This window comes from Pan troglodytes, chromosome 13, assembly GCF_028858775.2.
Source record: "Pan troglodytes isolate AG18354 chromosome 13, NHGRI_mPanTro3-v2.0_pri, whole genome shotgun sequence".
Classification (NCBI taxonomy): domain Eukaryota; kingdom Metazoa; phylum Chordata; class Mammalia; order Primates; family Hominidae; genus Pan; species Pan troglodytes.
In genome coordinates, this window is record NC_072411.2 from 90857436 (window position 1) to 90882803 (window position 25368).

Genomic DNA, 25368 nt, shown 5'->3' on the forward strand with positions numbered 1-25368 from the left:
ATAATATCTATGCATATATTGGACAATTCAAATCCAAAATGTATAAATAATTTATACAGCTCAATAATAAAATACAGACAATTAAAAAATTATAAAGCACTTGAACTGGCACATTGTAAGAGATGATAGAAGAATAGCCAGTATGTTCTTTCTGTATCCCAGCAGAAGGTTTTGAACCACCTTAGACATGTATGCCACATTCATTCAGGGATTAGTACAATTCAATTTTTCTTAATCTTATCATTTGGAAAGATACATCTGATTTTATCAGAGTAATTGTTGGGATATACATATAATTTCTATGTGTTTGTTTATTTTATGTGGAAGTTGTATTTTTATATTTTGAAAGATCCTAAATAATTATTGAAGTGGAGTATGGATAGATAGATGATAGATAGATGGATGTAGATGGAGCTAGTTCAATGACCACAAGAATTATCTTGGTTTTATAAAAGGACTAAAAACAAGTTTAATATTTCCTACCTCCTTTTAATTAAATTTATTATGTAATATAATTCAATAATATATTTTTGCATAAATTTTTCTTCTAGTTAATGTTATTGAAAGGGAATATCAGTAAATGAAAAGATATCCCTAAAAATTGAGAAGAAAAATTAATATGCTTTATCTTCCTTAGCATTCATTACAATGATTTTTATTTTTAAAATCATTTCTCAAGAAGTAAGTTGTTATATACATGTTTAGTGATAATGATCTAGGATATACCATTTAACAAATGCTTGGGCCGGGCGCAGTGGCTCATGCCTGTAATCCCAGCACTTTGGGATGCCAAGGCAGGTGGATCACGAGTCAGGAGTTCGAGACAAGACTGGCCAACATAGTGAAACCCTATCTCTACTAAAAATAAAAAAAAAAAATAGGCTGGCGTGGTGGCCCGTGCCAGTAGTCCTAGCTACTCGGGAGGCTGAGGCTGGAGAATCGCTTGAACCCGGGAGGCGGAGGTTGCAGTGAGCTGAGTTTGCACCACTGTATTCCAGCTTGGCTGACAGAGTGAGACTCCATCTGAAAAAAACAAAACAAAACAAAAAACAAACAAAGAAACAAATGCTTGCAGCCTTGGTTCTTTGTTTTTAGGGTATTAGTAATATTTAAGTTTAGATTGCCTAAGCTTATGACAAAAGCAAAACAAAACAAAACAAAAATCTAGCATACTCATTTAATATACCTGCCATTTTTATTTATTTATTTATTTATTTATTTATTTATTTATTTATTTATTTATTTTTTGAGACAGAGTTTCACTCTTGTCACCCAGGCTGGAGTGCAATGGCGCGATCTCTGCTCACTGCAATCTCCATCTCCCGGGTTCAAGCTATTCTCCTGCCTCAGCTTCCAGAGTAGCTGGGATTGCAGGTGTGTGCCACCACACCCAGCTAATTTTTCATATTTTTAGTTGAGACAGGGTTTCACCATGTTGGCCAGGCTGGTCTCAAACTCCTGACCTCAGATGATCCGCCCGCCTCAGCCTCCCAAAGTACTGGGATTACAGTCGTGACCTGCCATATTTTAAGACAAAATATTTGCACTTCCTAACCATGTTCTCTTCAGCTTTAACATTCTCATTCGTTTGTGCTCATTGAGAGTTCACTGATATTCATAACTAACTGTTATTAAAGGTGGGCAGAAAATTGGTACTGCAAAGTCAAATAGTATCCATTAGCCTACCTCTTGTTTCAACTTCCTCTACATCATTCACAGGTCAGTAAGGAAATGAAACATTATTTTTGGCTTTCTGACCTTTCTCCCCTCCTTCTATTTGTAGTTCTTGTCTGGTCCATCCACTTTGTTCATGAGTGCAGTACTTTTCATGAGGTGGTGCTTCTGAACATTTTTGAAGAAATATATTTCGCCAGGTAGTTATTGTGGCTTCAAATTCACCAAATTATGCCAGTTAATACTCCACCATTAAGAAATTTAACATACTCATATTGATGTTTTAATAAAAATTTAATATATTTTTTCTATTGATTAAAAATTAAGACTCTCATTCCATCTATTTTATAAAAAATGATATTAAAATGTCACCTTGAACATGATAATTAAAAATATATATGTTTTGGGCTTGTAAGTCATTATTGTATGCCGTTCCGTAATTCATCCATTTAACAAAAGTTTATTTAATACAAAGAAAGCAATTCATCATATGGCAGGTGCACGCTGGAAGATTTTCATTACTAGGCTGGCTAGAGAGACATTCTGTTGACATAGATTATACTCCCACAATGACTACCCAAAGATAATATCATACATCTCATTATTATAAGAACATGCTAGATTGGAAATTATTTTGTCACAAATGAAAAGTTGTACTTAGACCTATTTATTTTCATCATAGGAGTGTAAAATCTTCAACATGTAAAAATCTGCTACAGGAAAAGATGAAACCAAGCATTAAACTGTCCATATGGTTAATACATATGGATAACTGAACTCACTGTGCTCTTCTATGACGTGTGTTTCTGTAAGATGAATGAAAATGTGTGCAGTTGGGGAATTGGGAGTGATGTCAGTAAAATACAGAATTCATGTAGGTCCATATGGATTTTTTTCTAATGCATCAATCTGTGTGTCATAAAGAAATAGCAGTTGAAAGCAAAGTAGAAGAATTAAATGCATTAGGCCACAGAAGAATACAGTACTGTCCAGAAGCCCCTTCACACCTGATTTTTTATCTTGGCTCAGTTTGATCATGTGTTCATGTTTTGAAGTGCTTATTGTACAGTTTTCTCTGGTTATTTACATTGTACCTTTATCTTACATCAGAAGGCTCAAGCCTTTTTCACACCATCTTTTATCTATCCATGACCATCTTTTTAAAAGGCAAAACTTTATATTTGCAATAACTTCTCTTTACTTATTAGAATGTAAAGTCTTTAAAGCTGTACTAATATTTTAAATAAGATAGCTATATTTTTGTTGGTGCTCTGGATTCAAACAAATTTTGTTTGCACAACTCTATTTTTTCCATAAGCCCACTTATATATACTATTCAATATTGCATATTTCAAACTTTTTTAAATTGCATACACTGTGTTAGATTTGAAATATCTCTACTGTATAACATTGGAAAAAAAGACCATTAAGTAAGTAAAATCCAAACATTTCTGAGAACAATTGGCAGTGACAGAAACATTAGTTAAGTAATGCTGTCAGTTTAGATGCCAGGCAACTTGTGAATAAAGCAAAATTCCAATGAAAAAGTAGAGGGATTTTAAAAGACATTTACATCAAAGTGAGAGAAAAATTAATGGGAAACTTTATTTCAAATGCTTCCAAATAAGTGAAAAAAATGGCTGCTAACAATACACAATCAGGAATCAAGCTGCAAGCTTTTAAAAAATAAAATACTGCATTCACAGTAGCTAGACTTGAGCACATATGGAGACTTTAGGTATCAATGTGACATATGAAAAATTATTTGAATGCAAAGGTCATGTTTAGGCAAAAGTAACATTGTGAAATACATTGGATTTGTGCCAGAGAAGACAGAGATAATAAAGAAGAGCCTTTTGATTTATTTTCTTGTTCATCTATTTATCAACTTATCTACCTATCTACTTACCTTCTCACATGTGCTCATATGCATGGCCCATAAATGTTGCCAAGCATGTTTTGATCTTATTTTATTATTTTTTTTCTCAGGCCTAAGTACCTATATTATTGCCTGGTGCAGGTAGAGGCTCAATAAATATTTGTTGAATAATTTAAAAACCAGTACATATATCAGTTGATTTCCTCTTTTGGAAAGAGCTACTAGATTACAAGTCTTATGAGGACATGAGCAATGTCTGTCTTATTCACCATCCCAGCCCCAGGTGCCTAACATACAGAAGATACTCAATGAATATACAGTGAGTTAATAAATTCAGGCATTGCCTACCACATAAATCCTGAAAAAGATAGATTTTAACTTCTAAAACCAGTTTCTGTGTTGCCTTATGAGATTCCTAGACATTAGCTGAGTTCCTTGACTAATAGGACCTACATCTCTTCAGTTATATTCTGGTTCTCTATAGTAAGTTTGTCCAACAAACACTCATGAAATAGATTGTGTCTTTTGATATCTTAAGAACTCTGCTGCCATATTCCAATAATTCGTCATGGGTGTCCTTGAAGATAGCTGTAGCATAATGAATACACGTTGTGGAATTTGAATATCTGAATTTGAATCCTATCTCTGTTCCTTGCTAGTTGTGCAAAATGCTCAAATTCTCTGCAACTCACTTTCCTTACCTATAAAATATGAATAAAGTCATACCCATCCCAGAGGATTTCATGAGAAAAATATGAGTTAATTAACACACAAGAACTTCTCAGTAGTAAATCTAACACATATTAAGTGATGAATAAATATGCCCTATGACTGCTACTTTTTGTGATACCATTTCCCTTTTTATTGTTATCCAAGGTAACTCCCTAGATATCTCTTCCACATCCACTTCTCAATCTCAGATACCTTAATCCCTTAAATCCTGCAAACTATTACTGGAAATAAACATATTAACTAATATAATATGTGACTAATCTTACGTTTAATTTAAAACTTAACTTTAGAAGATGTAATCCTCCAGATATTCCCATATATACTCACATTTAAAGAATAAATAAAAGAAGATAGTGGAAAGCAATCCCTGAAAAGTTGCTAATTTCCTTCAAATATTAAACTGTAGAGCACCACCAATTTTATTCGTATTCAGAAATGTTTCCTCTTCTCCCACGCATTTTGTTTAAATGATGTATCTCTCTTTAATTTTATTACTTTTCATGCACGTGGTGACCCACATTTGTTACTGGCAATAAATTATTAATAAACAATGAGTCAGGATATAGCAGCTTTTTAGTAGTTGTTTCATCCATGTGTTTGCAATATGCTAGGTCACGCCATTTGCAGGATGTTTGTATATTCACTAGGGAGCCATGAACAATGGAACTGTTGGAAATATCTGGCTTCGTGGTGTACTATAGAAAATGAAAAATTCTAGAGACAGCTGTGTAACATAAGCAACAGTTGGAGAAACTGCGTCTAGAAAAATGCAAGCCTTGAGCTTCTGTGTTATAAATGAACTAGAATAAATATCATGCCCTTTCCTTGTTGACTATCTAAAGTTTATTTTTATAATATTTGGAGTAAATGTTGCGGTACTGCAATATTTGTAAAATAATTTAGCAATGCATTCTATTTCTTAAATTATACATACATGAACACATATGTATGTATAGATACACATGCACACACATATATTTGTATGTATAGATACACACACAACACATCTCTACTTACTTTTATTATTTTTACATACCCACTATATTTACAGAAAAAAATGTAAAGGCTAATATTACAACATGCCAAAGGAAACTAACTTTTATATTGTGTTCTTTAAATACAGTTTTCTACGAAAACAAACCAGGATTCTTTGGAAAAAGTCAGATTACAAATATGCGGTAAAAAAAATGCACAAGTTTAGCCTAATATGTCTTGTTAATGGATGGAAATAAAATATCAAAAATCTATATGCTCATACATGGACATTTCTAGAGGTTGCTATGGTTGGAACTCATTGTTAGAAAGGAAAAAGCTCAAATATCTAGTCTATCCTTCCTTTGTGGTTTATATTTCAGACAAATCAAATAGTGTGAGAAAGTTTTTTTTTTCCCCACATGGAAGAGCCTCAGTTAATGGAGTTGGAAGAAATGATAGCATTAGAAGATTATCATTTTAAAATACCAAAATAAATGATGGGCTATACTCCTAATGACTGCTAAACCACTGGGAGACAGATTCATGGCAAACTCTTCAAAAAGTCAGGCTGACTACACCTGAACCCAGATAAATCTTAGAATCACTAAAAGCGAATATTCAAACATTAAACACTTCCTAATGTGAAGCAATAAGAAATAAACAGTATCCATGTAAAGTTATTTTTGCTAAAATTGTGTACCTAAATATAAACAAGTTTTTAGCACTTTACAGTAAATACAAGGGAAAGAGGATCTAAATGACTTCATGAAGATACAATCAACGAAATTACAAATCAGAGGCACTGTTGGAAACATATCTCAGTTTCAACTCAAACGGCACAAAAAATGGAAGAAAGGATGTTACAAATTTAAAACAAGAGACATGTCAATCAAAGCACATATGTATGTCCTGTTGAGATATGCAACTAGGGAAAATATGGTGAGTTTTAGATAAATCAATAAATTATTTGTAATTCTATTGGATGTGATAATGACATTGTGGCTATATTTTATAAATTTCCAGATATATTACAAATGTATACTCAAGTATTTGCAGTTGAAATTCTATGATATCTGCAATTTGTTTTTAAATACTCTGGAAAAATATGAGGGATAGAAGAACTAAATGTGTGGAATAATGATAATTGTTGGACTGATGGGTTATTGATTTAATTATATAATGCTCTATTCTTTCTAAATGTTTGAAAAACATTATAAGATAAAGCTAAAATATACAGGAAAACAAGTAAACAGGACGCCTTTGGCTGAGTATTATAGAGTGCTTACAAATAAATATGAGTATATTTGAAAATTTTAGTGAATATTAAATATGGTAGTTGAGATATGGGTAAAGGATGCTTGTTTAGTATTAGGAACGGCCTAAGGATTTTAGCACCAAAAGAAAATATTGAAGTCATTATATAAGAGGATGCACAATGTCAACACAGAAAATAATGACAGCTTTAATAATCACTTTTAAGAATTTGAGGGTTGCCGGGCGCGGTGGCTCATGCCTGTAATCCCAGCACTTTGGGAGGCCAAGGCGGGCGGATCACAAGGTCAGGAGATCGAGACCATCCTGGCTAACACGGTGAGACCCCGTCTCTACTAAAAATACAAAAAATTAGCCGGGCATGGTGGCGGGCGCCTGTAGTCCCAGCTACTCGGGAGGCTGAGGCAGGAGAATGGCGTGAACCCGGGAGGCGGAGCTTCCAGTGAGCCGAGATTGCGCCACTGCACTCCGGCCTGGGAGATAGTGCGAGACTCCGTCTCAAAAAAAAAAAAAAAAAAAAAGAATTTGAGGGTACGGTTGACTGATCAGTCTTGTAGCCACATTCTGGCATCGGTTAGGTTCCAATCAGCTGTGACATTTCACCACTTCCCTGAGGGATCTGTTAGATTTCAATGGTTGAAGTGCTTGGTGCAACCAAAGAGAAAGGCATGGACTATGTAACTTTTATTCCCCTGTCAAACCATGGAGCAATAGTAAGCCTGGAAAGTTAAAACGATTCCTTTTCAGTGTTTGTAGAAGAATCTGAATCCCTGGGAGAGATCAAGAGTGCAGTTTAGGGTGGAAAGCCAGATTGGTAGAATTCTCTCCTGGCTAGATACCTTGACAAGTGTGGGGAAAGGAGCAAAAACTTGTAATAGCAAACGACTGGACACAATCTAATTCTCTACAAATAAAAAGGGGGTGTTTGAAGATACATAGATGGATGGATGGATGGATGGATGGATGGATGGATGGATGGATAAATGGATGGATAGATGGATGGATGGAGAGAGAGTGATACATAGATAGATAGATGATAGATAGATAGATTCACACACATATGCTTATATAGCTAAAAAAAGATGGATGAATGGATCAGCCAAACTAATGAAAATATTACACATGAGAGTTTGAATAAAAAAGAGATCAGAAATAAACACTACTATTCTCTGAACCTTGTTTTAAAATTTTGACTTTGGAATCATGTGTAATGTACTATATGACTATAAAACAAAATCAAATAAAAACCAAAAGTTATCTAAAACTGTTAAAACAAAAACACCCATAAATACAGAAAGAGAAAAATTATTTTAGTCACTTTAAAACACAGGAATTAGACTCTGGAATACATTCAAAGATTTGAAAACCTGAACTGTATCTAACAAATATATTTACAGAAAAATATATAAAAATATATAACATATATTTAATATATAATATATATTATATATTTATATAAAATTTACTTATATTTATTTATATATATTTACATATTTTATAAAATATATAGTATATATAATATATAAAATATATTTCATAAAATATATAGTATATATAATATATAAAATATATTTCATATATTTTATATAAATATACATAATATATAAATATATTGCATTACTCTTGCAATGTAAGTGTTATGGTTAATATTGAGTGTCAACTTGATTGGATTGAGGGATACAAAGTATTAATCCTGGGTGTGTCAGTGTGGGTGTTGCCAAAAGAGATGCACATTTGAGTCAGTAGACTGGGGAAGGCAGATCCACCCTTAATCTGGTGGGCACGATCTAATCAGCTTCCAGCCAATATGAAACAGGCAGAAAAACGCAGAAAACCAAGAAGCGCCTAGCCTCCCAGCCTCCATCTTTCTCCCATGCTGGATGCTTCATGCCCTCTAACATCCAAATTTTTCATTTTGGGGACTTAGACTGGCTCTGCACACAGCTTGCACACAGCCTATTGTGGAACCTTGTGATAGTGTAAGTTAATATTTAATAATCATATATCCTATTAGTTCTGTCCCTCTAAGAGAACCCTGACTAATACAGATTTTGGTACCAGGATTGGTTCTAGAGAAACAGAATATGAAGGATGGAGTTCTTCCACTGGTCTTGGGGTTTCTGGAGTTGGCTGCCTAATATGATTAGACTCAAAAATGCTAAGGACTCTACTTCCAATAGTATGGAGAACACTGATAGTCCTTGGCATGAACTGTTTAGAAAGTTGTACAAAATAAATGCATTTGACACTCCTGATTCATCACTCATGAGAGGCAAGGAGTTTAGTGACTCTATACATAATACCTTTGACCATATGTGAAGAACCAGGGAACATAATGAAGCTCATTGCTTGCTCTTAAGTTCAGTGGACAAAAATGATGAAAGAAAATGATGAACTCAGGGATTCTGTCTCCTGGCTTCAGAAGCAGATACTGAGCCTCAAATCTGTTAAGATTGCCCTCTGTGAGAATCTTATCTCCTATAGAGAAAGAGCTGAAATTGTGGAAAAACAGACACAAGCTCTTATCATGAGAATAGCTGATTTGCAACAAAAGATGCATGCACAGCCTCACCAGGTGTTTACTGTTAAAGTGAGGGTATTGATTGGAAAAGAATGGGACAATGCAACTTGGAATAGGGACGTGTGGGAGGACCCTGATGAAGCTGGGACACAGAGTTTGTAAACTCTGATGAACATTTTTTTGCCAGAAGGAACAGCTTTCCCATCCCCAGTAGGGGCAGCATCCTCTCCCACACCCATGTTACCATCAGCCTTTCCACCTTTGTCTGAGGAGATAAACCCTGTGGTGCCTGAGGCAATAGTGATGGCCTTTCCTGAGGCAGTTGGCAGGCAAGGTAATGTCGATTCTCCTCAGGAGCCACCCCCAACACTTCTGTTTGCTTTTAGACCTATAACTAGACTAAAGTCCCAGTGGGCCCCTAGAGGTGAGGCTGAGAGTGTGACCCATGAGGTAGTGTGCTACCCTTAAAAACAACTGTTTGAATTATCTAATTTAGATAAACAGAAATCTGGAGGACAGGCATGGGAATAGATATTAAGAGTATGGGATAATGGTGGAAGGAATGTAGAGTTGGATCAGGCTAAATTTAATGATTTGGGCCTGCTAAGTAGAGACTCTGCTTTTAATGTTGCAGCTTGGGGAGTTAAAAACGTTTCTAATAGTTTGTTGGCTTGGTTAGCCGAAACATGGATTAAAAGATGGCCCACTGTGAGTAAACTGGAAATGCCTGATCTCCCTTGGATTAATGTAGAGGAAGGGATCCAAAGGCTTAAGGAGACTGGGATGGTGGAGTGGATTAGTCACTTGAGACCTACTCATCCCAGCTGGGAGGGTCCAGAAGATATACCCTTGACCAATGCCTGTGAAATAGATTTGTGAAGGCAGCATCTGCGTCTTTGAAGAGCACCTATAATTGCTCTTCTCTGTATGTCAGATTGAAGAATGGGAACCACAGTCACTCAACTACAAATTTTAAATATGATGGGAATAATTGCATCCCGAGGTGGTAGGGGCCAAGTGATAGCACTCAACTGTCAAAGGCAAGGTGGGTATAGCTACTGTAATTAACAGCAGAGGCAAAACAACAATCAGAATTGTCTGACTCATGTACAACTCTGGCATTGACTAATTAATTATGGTGTTCCTAGAAGTTAAATTGATAGGAAGCCTATGCCCTTGAACATTTTGGACTTGGGGCTCCTCCTACATTTAAGTCAACAGGCTAAGAAGGGACTTACAGTGTTGGCTGGGGTGATTGACCCAGACTATCAAGATGAAATCAGTCTGCTACTCCACAATGGACGTAAGCATCGAATATAGGACATCCATTAGGGCATCTCTCAGTATTAGCATGCCTTGTAATTAAGGTCAATGGAAAACTACAATAGCCCAATCCAGGCAGGACTACAAATGGCCCAGACCCTTCAGGAATGAAGGTTTGGGTCACTTCACCAGGAAAAAACCATGACCTGCTGAGGTGCTTACTGAAGGCAAAGGGAATACAGAATAAGTAGAAGAAGAAAGTAGTCATCAATACCTGCTACGACTATATGACCAGCTGCAGATATGAGGACTGTAATTGTCATTAGTATTTCCTCCTTCGTTTGTTAAAAACATATTTGTACATGTATACCCTTGTACTAAGAAAAATCTTCATTTTATTTCCTTTTCCTTTATTATGTGGCATAAAATTTATTGACTTCATATTAACATTTAAGTATTGTTAACTTTATGTAATAGTATTTGGTTTGGGGATTGGTGCATTTCCAGTTGTAGGAAGGATAGTTGTATTATGTTAGCTATAATTATGACCTTATTACTGTCTTTATTTGAAGATTATGTATGATCTCAGGAGATGTGTATGGGTTCAAGTTGACAAGAGGTGGAGTTGTGATGGTTAATACTGTCAACTTGATTGAATTGAGGGATACAAAGTATTGATCCTGGATGTGTCTGTGAGGATGTTGCCAAAAGAGATTAACATTTGAGTCGGTGGGCTGGGGAAGGCAGATCCACCCTTAATCTAGGGGGCACAATCTAATCATCTTCCATCAAATATAAAGCAGGCAGAAAAACATGAAAAAGTGAGATGGGTCTAGCCTCCCAGCCTCCATCTTTCTCCTTTGCTGGATGCTTCCTGCCCTCAAACATTGGATTCCATGTTCTTCAGTTTGGGGACTCGGACTGGCAGTCCTTGCTCTTCAGCTGGCAGAAAGCCTCCTGTGGGACCTTCTGATCATGTGGGTTAATGTTTAATAAACTCATATATATATATCCTATTAGTTCTGTCCCTGTAAGAGAACCCTAATACAGTAAGTATTATATTAAACAGAATATTTTAAACTTCATATGCATGTATGTTTGTATACATATATACACATATGTACCTATATGTATATAATAGAAAATTAGTAAATTATAATAAAATATTTAGGAATTAAGATTTTCAAAGTAAGAATAAAAAGATCACAATATGAAACTTAAAAAGTTAAGTAAATATAGTAAATAAACTTATGATGTATTTTTCCCTTTTAAAGAAATGTACTTTTTAGCTCATGCCACTGAAAAGGCCTAAAAGCAATGTCTAAATCAGAAGCAGTGATTACCACAAGTCCCCAGGTATGAATCCTCGTGATGGATAAAACCTAAAGTGACCCCCAATGAATCATGCCCTTATATAATCCCCTCCCCCTTGAGTGTGTGCAGAACTTGCCTCTAGCTAACAGAATGAACAAAGATGATGAGGTGCCACTTTCATGATTAACTACAAACTCTCTATGAGCAGGTTTTAGTGAGAAAGATTTTCCTGCTGGCCTTGAAGATGCAAACTGCTGTGACGTGAACTACCTAGGAGAGAGGGTCGTGTGGCAGGAAATTGCATGTGACATCCAAGACTGGACAGTGGCCTCCAGCTGACAGTTGATAATAAGCTGTGCCTTTAGTCTCACAGCCACAAGAGAATGAATTCTGACACCCACCTAACTGAATTTGGAAGCAGATTCTTCTCTAGTCAAGCGTGCAGATAAAAATTCAGTACAGCTAACTGCTTGAGTTCAGCCTTGTGATACCCTGAGAAAAAGACTGAGATAAGTCATGCCTAAATTTCTGACCCACAGAAATTATGGACACGTGTGTGTGTGTGTGTGTGTGTGTGTGTTTTAAGAGACTAGTTTGTGGAAATTTGTCACACAAAAATAGGAAACTATTATAGACTCGAAATACTTTTTATCACTAAGAGGAACCAAGAACCCTTTAATAATTGACTGGTTTCAGATCTGCATATAGAAATATACTAGAAATATACTAGATAATGCTAAACATGTTTTCATACCAGAAAGCAAATAATCTAAAAAACTATGGTGGTTTTGTTAAAACAGCACATAGGAATCAACTTGAAGGCCGTCTATAGGTTAGATATGAGAAAATTTGATATCAAGAAAAATAGTGAACAGCAAAACACTGAAATGTATTAGATAGGTTACATTCTAGGTATACCAGTGAAACCCCCTTGGTTAATTTTGAAACTTGGTGTGGCATCATATTATTTCACTGGCACCATCTCATTTTCTCAAACTATTATAGAAAAGGAAAGATGGCATCTATGTTATCTTTAATAAATGAACACTATAAGCTAATGTAAATAGTGGATATATAAAAATTATTTGTAGGAGAATCCTAGCTTAGAAATGCAGAAAGTGATAAAATTAGAATATAATTGTTCTCCAATCCCTAATAAACTGATGCACCTAGGCAATTATCAATAGCTACTTTAAACTATTAGGTAAAAAAGCTGATGGCATCTTTACAAGAGGATAAGCCTAACCACCTAACCCTACCTATCAACCTTAACTTCACTTTAAAAGAGGGACAACTAGACATAATGGTTTTTCCTGATGTGATGCAGTAGGAAGCTCAATGAACTTCCTATGAAATGACCTTGCCAAATTGTTGAACATGAATCTCATAAAGTACCAGATCTGTCATGTTTTTAAACTTTTATTTTGACATAACAGGCTTTCAGAAAAGTTGCAAGAGTAGTACAAATAATTTCCATACACTTTTCATCCAGCTCACCCAAATATTAACATTTTGCCATATTTATCTTTCTTCTTCCTGTTCTTCCTCCTCTTCTTCATTCTTTCTCTTTCTCTCTTTAAGTATGAATACATGCAGTAATGCATAGCTTAATGACAAGGCTATGTTCTGAGAAATGTGTCTTCAAGTAATTTCATCATTGTGTGAACATCATAGAGTGTATTTACACAAACCTAGATAGTACCACCTACTACATACTTTGGCTATATGGTAAAGCTTATTGCTCCTAGGCTACATACCCGTACCTTGTGTTATTGTTTTGAACACTGTAAACAATTGTACCACAACAGTAAGTATTTTTGTGTCTAAACATATCTAAACATAAAAAGGTAATATATTGCTCTATGATGTTATGAAGGCTATGATGTCAATAAGCAATGGGAATTTTTCAGCCCCATTATAATCTTATGGGACCACCGTTGCATATCATCATTCACTAAAACATTATTACGTGGTATGTGACTGTGTGTCTATATACACATATAAGTATATATTTATATACGTTCACACATATATGCATTTTTTATAAACCAGTTAATAAGTTATAGATATGACACTTTCCCCCTAAATATTTCAGTGTGTTTTTCTAAAAATAAGGACATTCTGTTACTAAGCCACAGTACAATGATAAAAACCAAGAGGAGATAGTCATATAATAGAATGAACTGTTTACAGACTTTATCAAATTTTGTCATTTGTCTCAATAATGTCCGTTATAGCAAAATGAAATCTCTCATTATGCATTGCTTTTAGTTTTCATGTCTCTTTAGCATCTTTTAATCTGTAACAGTTCCTCAGTCTTCTTTTGTCTTTTTTATGACAGCAACATTTTTTTTAAAGTGCAGTAGAGTTGTGTTTTTTTCTTCTATTGAATATCGTTGTATTTGAGTACCTTCCATTATATGGGAAATACAGGAGAATGAGGAATATATTAAAAAACATTGTAGGCAGCCAGCCATGATGGTTTATGCCTGTGATCTCAGCATTTTGGAGGGCCAAAGCAGAATTATTGCTTGAGGTCAGGAGTTTGAGACCAGCCTGAGCAACATAGTGAGAAAAAAATAAAAATAATAAAAAAATAGCCAGCCATGGGGGGTGCTCCCCTGTAGCCCCAGCTACTTTGGAGGCTGAGAGTGGAGGCTACAATAAGCCTTAGTCATGCCACAGCACTCCAGCCTGGGCAAGAATGTGACCCTGTCTCAAACAAATGGGAAACACTGCAAGGGCAAACAGACAAATCCAGAATATGAGAACTTCCACAGGACAAAAGTCTTGGTTTCTTCAACAAATTAAAGACTATAGAAAAGAAAGTGATTACTGTGGATTGAAAATCACAGGGAATATATTCAAATGTACTATGCAGAACTGATTAAGATTCTGATTTTAATGAGCCAACTTTAAAATGTACATGTTTAGCAGTAAGATAAATTTGAAATTTGCTAGATATAAAGAATTATTGTGAATTATTAGATACAATAGTGCTATCATTATATAATTTTCAAAAATATTTCTTGTCTTCTAGAGATATATGCTGAATTACTTATGGTTAAACTGATAACATCTAGTTGGTGGTGAAGCGGATAGGCATAGATAAACAAGAATGCTTATATATTAATTAATGAATATCTTGGGACATAGGTACATGAGGAGTTGTTATATCATTCTCTTCCTTTTGTATATAATAGAAAGTGTCATAGTTAAACATTCTAAACAAAGATCTGTGGAGGGGTGAATAGGCAGAGCACACAAGATTTTTAAGGCAGTGAGAAGACTATATGCTATTTTAACGGTGGATACATGCCTTTATACATCTGTCCAAACCCATGCAATGTACAATACTGAATGAACTTTAAGGTAAACGATGAACTGTGGATGATTATAAGTGAGAGCTGAACAATGAGAACACATGGACACAGGGAGGAGAATAACACTTACAGAGGCCTGTTAGGGGAGGGTTGGGGGTAAGAGCATTAGGGAAAAGAGCTAATGCGTGCTGGGCTTAATACTTGGGTGATGGGTTTATAGGTGCAGCAAACCACCATGGCACATTTACCTATGTGACAAACCTGGACATCCTGCACATGTACCCTGGAACTTAAAAAAAAATTAAAAAATAAAGTCTTTGTTTAGGCAGTCAAAAAAATTAACAAATGTAGGTTTATTAATTGTAATAAATGTGTCACTCTGGTGGAGGACGTTGATAATGGATGAGGCTGTGCATAAGGCAGTATACATATGGGAAATGTCTGTACTGTAACTTCCACTCAATTTTGCTGTGAACCTAAAACTGCTCTAACAAAATAAAGTCTATTTTAAAAATCAAACTAACTGAAGGACTGAATGCCTAACCATGAGACTATTAGATGGTCAAACTCCCTTTGCTCATGAAGTATGGGTTATCTGATGCATCTACCCACAAGGCCTGGTATGAACATTAGTGGAAGTCTAATAGATGAAATTTGCTCCAAGACAGTTCTGGAAGCATATATAATTTGCACGAGCTGGTGACTCACATTCCCAATGGGCCAATTCTTATTCCAGTTCTACCATTCTCTCAACTTATTATCACAAATGACCTCCTAGGGAATTTCTTACCATCAGTTGACTAAAGAGAAAAATATTTTAATCTGTTTTAGGGCTCCATGCCATATGCATATAGCAGCTGGAAGTTTAATTCTGTAGTAAAAAACTGTACTTAGATGGGTTCTAAAGGATAATGGAACTAGAAAACATTTGCTTTGGCAAAATTTTGAGTGGCATATCTCAATCTTAGGATCAAACACCTTGCAAAATACTTTTACATTTTGCCTGAGATGAGTTGAGGTTAAGATTTGTATTCATTGACAATTTAGGAATTGTCAATTTATGAATTGTAGCCTTTCAAAGTAGGTTCAGAATATGCAAATATCCATTGTGAAGGATGTTCTTAATATCTAAATGGAAATGAAGAACTGTTATAAGCATGTTGACCAGCCCTCTTTCCCTCACTTCAGTCCTAAATCTATGTGCTCATGGTAGTAAGAGATTTCATTCATGGTTTCAACCATACTGATCTTCCATAGCAAGGCTGACTTGGCTAGCAACTTTCTATAAGAAATGAACAATTCTTAGCCTCTGTGTTGGTACCACCACCTGAAGGTCTATCAGCCTCTTGGTAGATTATATAGAATTTCATTATCATGGAGGAGGTTGTGATTTGTTATCACTAAAATAGATTCTTATACTATATATGGCTGCTTTTTATTTTTCTTTCCCTATTTGCAGATTTCTTCTAGTACCTCCATCAATGTGCTTACTGGTTGTGTTATTCAACTTGGTGGTATTCCACAGAACATATCTGGCTAATAACCAAGGATTTTACTTACCATGCACACTATTACCAAGAAACAGCTAGTCTCGAGGGACAAGGAAATAACAAAAAAAGACTCAATTACTGTGCCACCTGGGAGACAAAACTTGAGGAGATAGAGGTAGAATTTTATGTGGTGTGATATAAATCCTGAACTAAAAATAAATATTGTTGTTTCTCCACTAATCAAAATTCTGGGATGGTTCTGGATTGAATATGAGGATATCTCTAACTATTACAGCTGCTCTCATAATATTTTACTTCCTACTCTCATCACTGTATGTTCTAACAGTTTGGAGATATTAAGAACAAGGATATTGTAATTCCATTGGAAACTTCAATTTCAGCCTGCGTCTGCCTCCAACTGACACTGGTTAAAAGAAAAAGATGGGGAGGCCGAGGCGGGCAGATCACGAGGTCAAGAGATCGAGACCATCCTGGCCAACATGGTGAAATCCTGTCTCTACTAAAAGTACAAAAATTAGTTGGGTGTGGTGCACACGCCTGTAGTCCCAGCTACTCGGGGGGCTGAGGCAGGAGAATCACTTGAACCCAGGAGGTGGAGGTTGCAGTGAGCTGAGATCACGCCACTGCACTCCAGCCTGGAGACAGAGTGAGACACTGTCTCAAAGAAAAGAAAAGAAAAGAAAAAGAAGAAAGAAAGAAAAGAAAAAGAGGATGTAATTTTGCAAGGTGTTAGATCTTAAAAGATTATTGAACAGATTTCTGTTAATACAATAGGAACAGGAAGAAGAATGACTAAAACTTAGGGTGTTCCCTGGAATACATCCTAGAACTGCCATATGTCACGATAAAAACTGTAGAAAGATTAGAGTAATGCTATACAGATAAGACTGCCAAGTATTTTGTCACCCCCTTAGTAAAATCTCCCAACCAGCTATGATGCTGGTTGACAACAAAAGAATCATGAAATGGAGTGGAAGAGGAAAGTCATAAATACCAACTACAACCTCATAACTTTTTGATGAAACAAGGTCTCTAAAGTCTTTCTTCCTGTGACATATAAACACTTATGTATTCTAATTAAGTTTCATACTCTCCTTTTCTCTCTTTTTTTCTCTGCCATTACATGACCATATGGTAGTAGTAGCTAATTTTACAGTTTATGTATCAGTTAAGACATATCTGAATCATTACCAAACTAGATTAAACATTTTATTTTTGCTTAGCAATCTTGGACCTGTATTTGAAAGCGCTAACTCTGAAGTCTTTGTCTTGTCTGTCATATATGATATAGGCAAAAAATACTTTATGTTGTACCTGAGAAAGGATACATGTTGATGTTTATTAGCCAAATATATGAACTTTAATAGACATTTGCCATTCTTTATTTGAAAAAAATATTGCTATATGTCCTAACTCTCCGTCATGTTTTGGGGGAACTCCTCATTTTATGAGTACTGTTGGCAAGTAGAGTGCTCCTTTTTTCTTTATGAAACCTAAAGATGCCTGCTTGCTTTCCCAGTCTCACTTGGAGCTAAGGTGCAAACCCATGATCTAGGTCCACTAATAAAATGTACACACCTCAGACTTTGAATCAAGAGCTAGCTGTGCTAAGACTGGAACATACATATAATTCTGCAAGAGGCCATGGTGATAACACCAAAATGATGCTCTTCAGTCAGCAGTGGTATTAAGTCTGAAAGAAGCATCCAGACAGCAACATATTCAGAGTGGGTTGGTATGAAAATTAAATGAGATTTTATGAGTCATGGTGTTACACAATGTTCTGATGGTTGTGTTCTTAACAGCTAATTCCAGCCACTGAGATATGGAGGCCACGTTTATAATTGTGGCTCCTTTTCAGGCCACTCAAATCCTGTTCTACTTCATTTGTCTCATACTCAGTTTCTCCAGTTCTGCCTTTTTCTGATGGCTGAGTTGGTTGGAAAAAATGTCTGGACTTGATTTTGCCCCTGAATCACCTTTAATTCCATTCTTTTCACATAAGTAAATGTCTTTCTTGTTCCCTTATTTAGTCAAGCTCTGTAAAAATATTAATTCAGCCCAGGTACACAGTCTGGATTCCCATATATCTACAAAAGGGAAGCTAATATTAAAAGCAAGGTACTATGAAAACCATGCAATAAACTCATTTTCTCCATTAACTTTCTTGTAATTACATTTCATCTTTTCCCATGTTTTTAAAAGCAAAATCTCAAAGACAGTTAAAGTTTGTCTTAGATAACTTTCTGTTATAATGCAACTTCAATAATTTTAAAAGGTATGTTCTAATTATAGAAAAAGTATTAAATAATGTGCTACCAAAGGAGGAAAGTAACAGCAGATACAAAGATAAGTTTTAGAATAACAGAAGTTGAAAATTATTATTTAGGGAATATTTGAAGACCAGAAAATATCAATTGGATCAATGATTAATGTGATAAAGAAAGTAAATCACCCTCCCTCGCTCCCTATTTTAAATTTTCCCTATTCATATTGATGTACAATAAACCAGCAAATCAATAATTATTTCAAACAACTGGTCAGAGATCCACTGCTATTTAGATTGGGGCTGCAGGCTAGAAAACAGGGAAAGAGTAAACACTTTGATGGGAAAGAAGGGCCATTACCAAGGATGAAAATAGTATACTAACAAAAGACAAATGATGCCATCATGAACTGAAGACCATCTTTATAACTGCTTATCTTCCATGCTATTTACCCTTACCTCGTCACAAAGAGCAGCACACAGAGACTAGTCAGTATTGTGTGGCCTCGTACTTCAGCAGCTTGGCAGAAAGTTCTTATTGAGCTGTGTAAGGTAGGTCAAGATGTACTACGGGTTTATAAACTTGGCAACTTCATTCAATAAAATAAAGCAAAACAAAAGTGAGTAAAGTCTTTATATTCACAGAATTTAATTGAAATATTACCGCATTCTTTGCTTTCCAAGTTACTAAAATCCACATATGTTGAAAAAGTTAGTAACATAGTTCTTTTATAATGGCCACGATATCCCCCATGATGCTTAAGGAATTCCTCGGCAGCCTTTACACTGAGGCTATAAGAACCAGCCACATGAGAGAGGCAGTGCTAAACCAAGGTAAGGTTGAACTTTTCAGATGCACCATACTCTAATGGAAGCATCATGAAGACCTACTGAATAGAGAGTATTTAGTGGTCCAATAGTGCTGCTGTTGAGGACCTTTCACTGTGGAAAAAGGGCGCCTCTGTTACCTTGTTTATAAATCAAATGTACTGCAATTATCTCAATATTTATTTCTTGCTGAGCACGGGAGATTATTGGGAGCAAGTGCAGATGAAGTACAATATTATTTTTCTCTTTTTGCTTTACAGTAGAAAATTAAAATGATGTTAAATTGCTGCTTAATAAAAAATGATTGGTATGTTTTTTTTAAGGCATTTTTCATAAGACAGTGCAGAATTCTCATTTGTGCTTTGATGGATTTCTCTGGTACTAGATGATATAGCTCTATGAATGAAGTAAGTTTTTAAAATAGTCTCATGTCGGGTTTAATGAAAAAAATTGAAAACCATATGTATAAAAAATATAGCTGTTACTAGACAATTTTAAACCACATTGATATGTCATAGGCAGAAAAATATTTTGATGACTAACTGTGGTTATCTTAACTAAGGTCTTCTTATTTATTCATTTTCTAACTCATTTCTTCAAAGACATTAAGTTGACTTTGGGATCCTTCCTACCATGGTAAGTAAGTAACCATCGTGTGCTTTTCCAAAACTCTGGGGGGAATCGTAATTTTCTGTGAAGGATTTTCCTAAATGTTGAAATGTCCTTCCTGATTCCCAATGACTAAATTCCTATTTGGCTTGAATTTTTATAACAAGACTTTGGAAACCATTTTTTCCCAGAGAAACATTTCACATTTAACTAATGTTTCTGCAAAACTAGGTAAAACATAGATTGTGTGAAACTGAATGCCCCTGCATTTAGACCATGTGTCTATGTGGTTCAGGCCCAGGTGACAGAGCACTTATTTCTCACTCTCAGCAGTAAATTTTAGATTGGTTGAACAACCCAGACACCTTCAGCATTTCTAAGTCACAGAATCAGTCTAGGAATGTGTCGGTGAGATGAGGCTTAGTACTGGCCAAAGTCTGGAAATAGTCAGTGTAATACTGTGAGCTTCTGGGGCTGGGCCCAACGTTGACTTAAGACAGGGAATGTGTGCTCCGTGGCTCTCTGTCAGACCTACTTGGGCCTAGGTAAGACGTGCAGAAATCACAAAACGTACTTGGGGTTTTATAGCTCCAACTGGTAAATTCAACATTAAGCCTCCCTTTCCTGCTTTCTGACCTAATAGGAGTTCTCTTCTTAGTTGTGTTTAAATACTACCTAGTGTATTTTGGCTTTTGGTAAGTAGAAAAGCAGAAGTCTACAACATGTGCTATGTCTCTCAATTTCAGACTGCAGTGATATCATAAGTAAAAGGAGCACCATTCATCACATGGGGCAGGCTAGAAAAATTAGGGAAAAAAGAGTTATTTTTCTATAATAAAATCCAGACTGAAATTGAAATGGTGAAGAAAAAATACAGAAAAAAAAGGAGATGACCCTGACTCGTATATTTTAAGACTGGAAAATTATTAAACTGAGCTATTTTAAATTTATTTATGTAATATAAATAATATATATAATTGATACATTGTTTTATTATAATTTAGTACTTAGTATATAGATTAAAACAAAAATATAAACAAATCATTAAGTGTAGGGAAATATATTTTGCTTTAACTTTAAGCAATGCTTATTTTAACAATCCATTTGCCATCAGAGGTACCATTTATAACGTAGGCAACCCTCCCCACTTTAGTTCTTGCTGAGCTTCAGGTTGAAACAGAGACCATATCAAGTAAATTATACAGAAGCCATAATATTGATAAAATTTGGAAGGAAAACTGCTTTGATGGTAAACTTTTCTTTCTTTGAAAGAAAACCTAATGTAAATCATGAAGGTTTATTCTTCCCGTAATCTAAGAGAATGACTTAAGAAGGAAGTAATAAAGTAGAAAAGTTTACTCATGTTTATGAACATATGTTTAACTAAAAATTAAACACTATGTTTTGTGAATGAGATTAGTAAGCCAGACACACATTTTATTTTATTTTATTTTATTTTATTTATTCATTTTTAAATTTAGAGACAGGCTCTCACTCTGTCACCCAGGCTGGAGTGCAGTGGTTCAATCAAGGCTCACTTTAGCCTCTACCTCTCCCGGGCTCAAGTGATTCTCTAACAGCTTTCTCAGTAGCTGAGAAATAGGCCCATGCCACCATTTCAAGATAATTTTTTAAAATTGTTTCGTAGAGCTGGGGTTTTGCTATGTTGCTCAGGCTCGTCTCAAACTCCTGGCCACAAGCAATCGTCCCAACTTGGCCTCTCTAAGTGTTGGGATTACAGGTGTCAGCCACCATGCCTGTACAACATATTATAAGAAGTAAACTGTAATTATATAATTATTAAAACCTTTCGATGTTAACAAGGTCTATAACTTTAAGTCAGAAGAGTGAATCGGGCTGAAAATGTAAAGCTAAGAGATTACCATTTAGTTCTTCCACTTAAAAGGAGTAATGCATTACAATATGAAGTATTTGTTGTGTTTTCCATACTACTTTGTTTTCAGAAAGATAATATCTCAGGCTTTCCTTAATGTTCATATCCTAGAATGGTTTAAGCATTATTACTTTTATGAGCATTTAAAATTTCTTACAGAGACCATCATTATTCCATGGTTATTAATTAGACCTCACACTGATAAATTGATACAGTATTTTCAATTGTTTCCACAAATTCAGTGAAGTCAACTCCAGAATATAGTAAAAACAGTGTCTGACATGCTATATTTCAATTTTTCTATTACATAAGTTCATTAAAAAAGAGGGGTACATGCTTTTTATATCTCATTTAGATGAAGCTTAGCTAGTATTGTTGCAAATGGCCATAAAATACAGTGCCTTTTATTACATTTAAAATGCATTTATCCATATATTCATTTATTTGGCAAAGCATTGTACTAGGAGTTTGTGAGTAATCTGGCTAAAATAAACAAGACTATGTCTCATAAAATCAGAGATGTTGTGTCTTGATAGGCTAAAATAAATTTGAAAGATATCTTGACAAATGAAATAAATTATTAATATTTTGCCTTTATTCATTTCTTTAGATAAAATAACATGTGTCATGGGGATAGAGATGGGATGGTAGAAGGTAAAATGGTGAAGTAGGTGGGATGAAGGGAATCAAAACAGAGGGACTCAGAGATAGAAGGCAACATCACTGCATTTGTCCACTTATGACTTGTCCAGCGTGACAAACCTTTGCTTTAGTATTTCTTTAAATATCTTGTTTTTCATTTTAGATCTGTAAAAACTCATTTAAAAGTTTGTATTTCATTTACCATAAAGGTAGTTATTCTATAAATATCCCCCCAGATTGAAAACTGGTACTCAAATACATGTGCACACATATTCATAGTAACAATATTTCCAATAGCCAAGAGATGAAAACAGTCTAATGTCCACCAACGGATACATGGACAAACAAACGGTGGTACCTTGATACTATGGAATATTGTCTATCCATAAAATGTAATAAAGTACTGTCACATGCTACAATTTGGATAAACCTCAAAAATACTATGCTAAGTGAAAAAAAAACAGACATAAAAGTATGATTTCATTTATTTGAAATATCCAAAATAGGTAAATTCATAGAGAGAGAATGCAGATTGGTGGTTGCCAGGGACTGGGAGGGTGTGGAAATTGTGAACAACTGCTAAATGGTATGGATTTTTCCTTTGGAGGTGGTAAAAATGTTTTGGAACTAGCTAGAGGTGGCGGTCGAACAGCATTGTGAAGGCACTGAATGTCATTAGATTGTTTACTTTAAAATGGTTAGTTTTACATTATTTAAATTGTACCACAATTTTAAAAAGTTAATATTTTAATGAGTCCTTCTATTCAGTCAGATGCAAAGTAAATTGGCTATTCAAAATGAAAAGAAACATTATCACTCAAAGAAAATAATTCTAATAAAATCTAAAAAATTTATAGAGCACTTTATCCATGTGTTCATCTGAGCGTACTGATTTTCTTACCTCCAGAATTTATATCTTCAAGTAAGTTATGGATTTTTAATAGATTCTGGGAATTTAGAGCCACTAATCCATATTTCATATTTTTAATAATTAAACACCATTCTAATATAAGCATATTGTAATGTAACTTTTTCATATTTATACCTATAACTTTGTCAAATTATTTAATCTCTCTAATAGTCAATGTATCTGACTCTAAAAGGAAGAAATTGCCTTGTCAATGGTGTGAACCAGGAGCATACAACAGGAATACACATGTATATTTCTATCTCAAACCTTATGAATCAAACATGAAGGGACAGTGTCCTAGTGGGCATGTTTTGAAAAATCTTCATCTTCTCATATTCTAATTAATAACTATGAGATCAAATGATCTCTACTTTCCCTTACTTTTCATAAATTATATGAGAGTAACATAATTATGGCCAAATTATGAACCAAACCATTAGTGGACTTTCATACATTAAATATATAATCACAAATATTCACTGAATAATATTTCAGATTATTTCGTTTTGCATAGTTAACAATGGAAACTATTTCCAAATTTTAATTCTGCATGTGTATACAAATTCTAGTTTTTAACTTTTGGATTTTCATTTACTATTTTAAAACATAAAGATATATATATATATGTATATATATATGGAAGTAAAGTACATATTAATTTTTTATATATAAATATAACTTTTACATGTAATATATAAATAATAAATTTTTCAGACATTTGGAAAGTTTTTGAAGAATATTGCTTGCAAGTTATTGTGAAATTTGTATTTTCCCATAGATTATTTACTGAAATATGTGATGACTATTCATAAAATGACACGATGCCATATTTTTGTGGGTAGCCACAAAAGTAGGCAATCAGACAGCCATTTATTGCAACAAACAATTCTTAATGACTTGCACCCTGAAAACTATAGAAACCAACTACAGGAACTCAAAAATTATTCCAAACACTAATATTCAACCCTTATGACATATAACATCTCTCCAATTTAACTGTGTGTGTCTATTTGTCTGGCTGAGTTATCCCTCTGGATGTAAACTGTCAGTTGATTCTGATTTTAGTAGCCATATGATTCTCGATTTATTCACTTTCTAATTGTAGTAATTTCTAGATCACAAGGTAGGAAAAAACCGTTGTCAAAACTCTAGAGGAGTAGCATTTAATGGTTTTTACATGTCAAATTTTGCTAACAAGTTCACTTCAGAAAACTTAAGACAGTGCCAAGAATACAATACGATACATGGTCATTTGCTTTCCAGTCCTTATAGGACACAGGTGTTATGACTTTGATTTTAGTAGCAGAAGCTTTTAATTTGTGCTACAAGTGGGTAATTTGGTGTAGATAGAGCAGCTTAATTTTCTTTTCGGCTGCAATTAACTTTAGATGAAATCGTCAGATTAACTCAAGATATAGGTATCATAAAATTATTTCATTAAAGAAATGTTTATCAAATATCAGGTGCATGATAGGCTGTCTTTTTGATACTGAAATTAAAATGAGACCCCGTCCCAGACTTAAATATATGTACCATTTACTTTCAGAATCTAGAAAAGTAATAATGACCGTAGTAGAATAACATCTATTTATTAAGCCTTAGCTGTATTTCCAGCCCAGGGCTAAGCACCAGGGTTGGATATTAAGAACAATAGCCTTTGTTCCAGAAATTTATTATCTACTTGGAGTGAAAGCCACCAGGTTTGTAACACAATAATGAAGAGAAGCACAGGGTGCTTTGGGAGCTCAGGAGGGA

General features: G+C 34.8%; 1 pseudogene; it reads right to left on the reverse strand.

Moving 5' to 3' along the window:
- Window positions 1–893: 893 nt before the first annotated feature.
- The window catches only part of LOC134808033 (uncharacterized), a 36466-nt pseudogene continuing 11991 nt past the window's right edge, over window positions 894–25368 (reverse strand).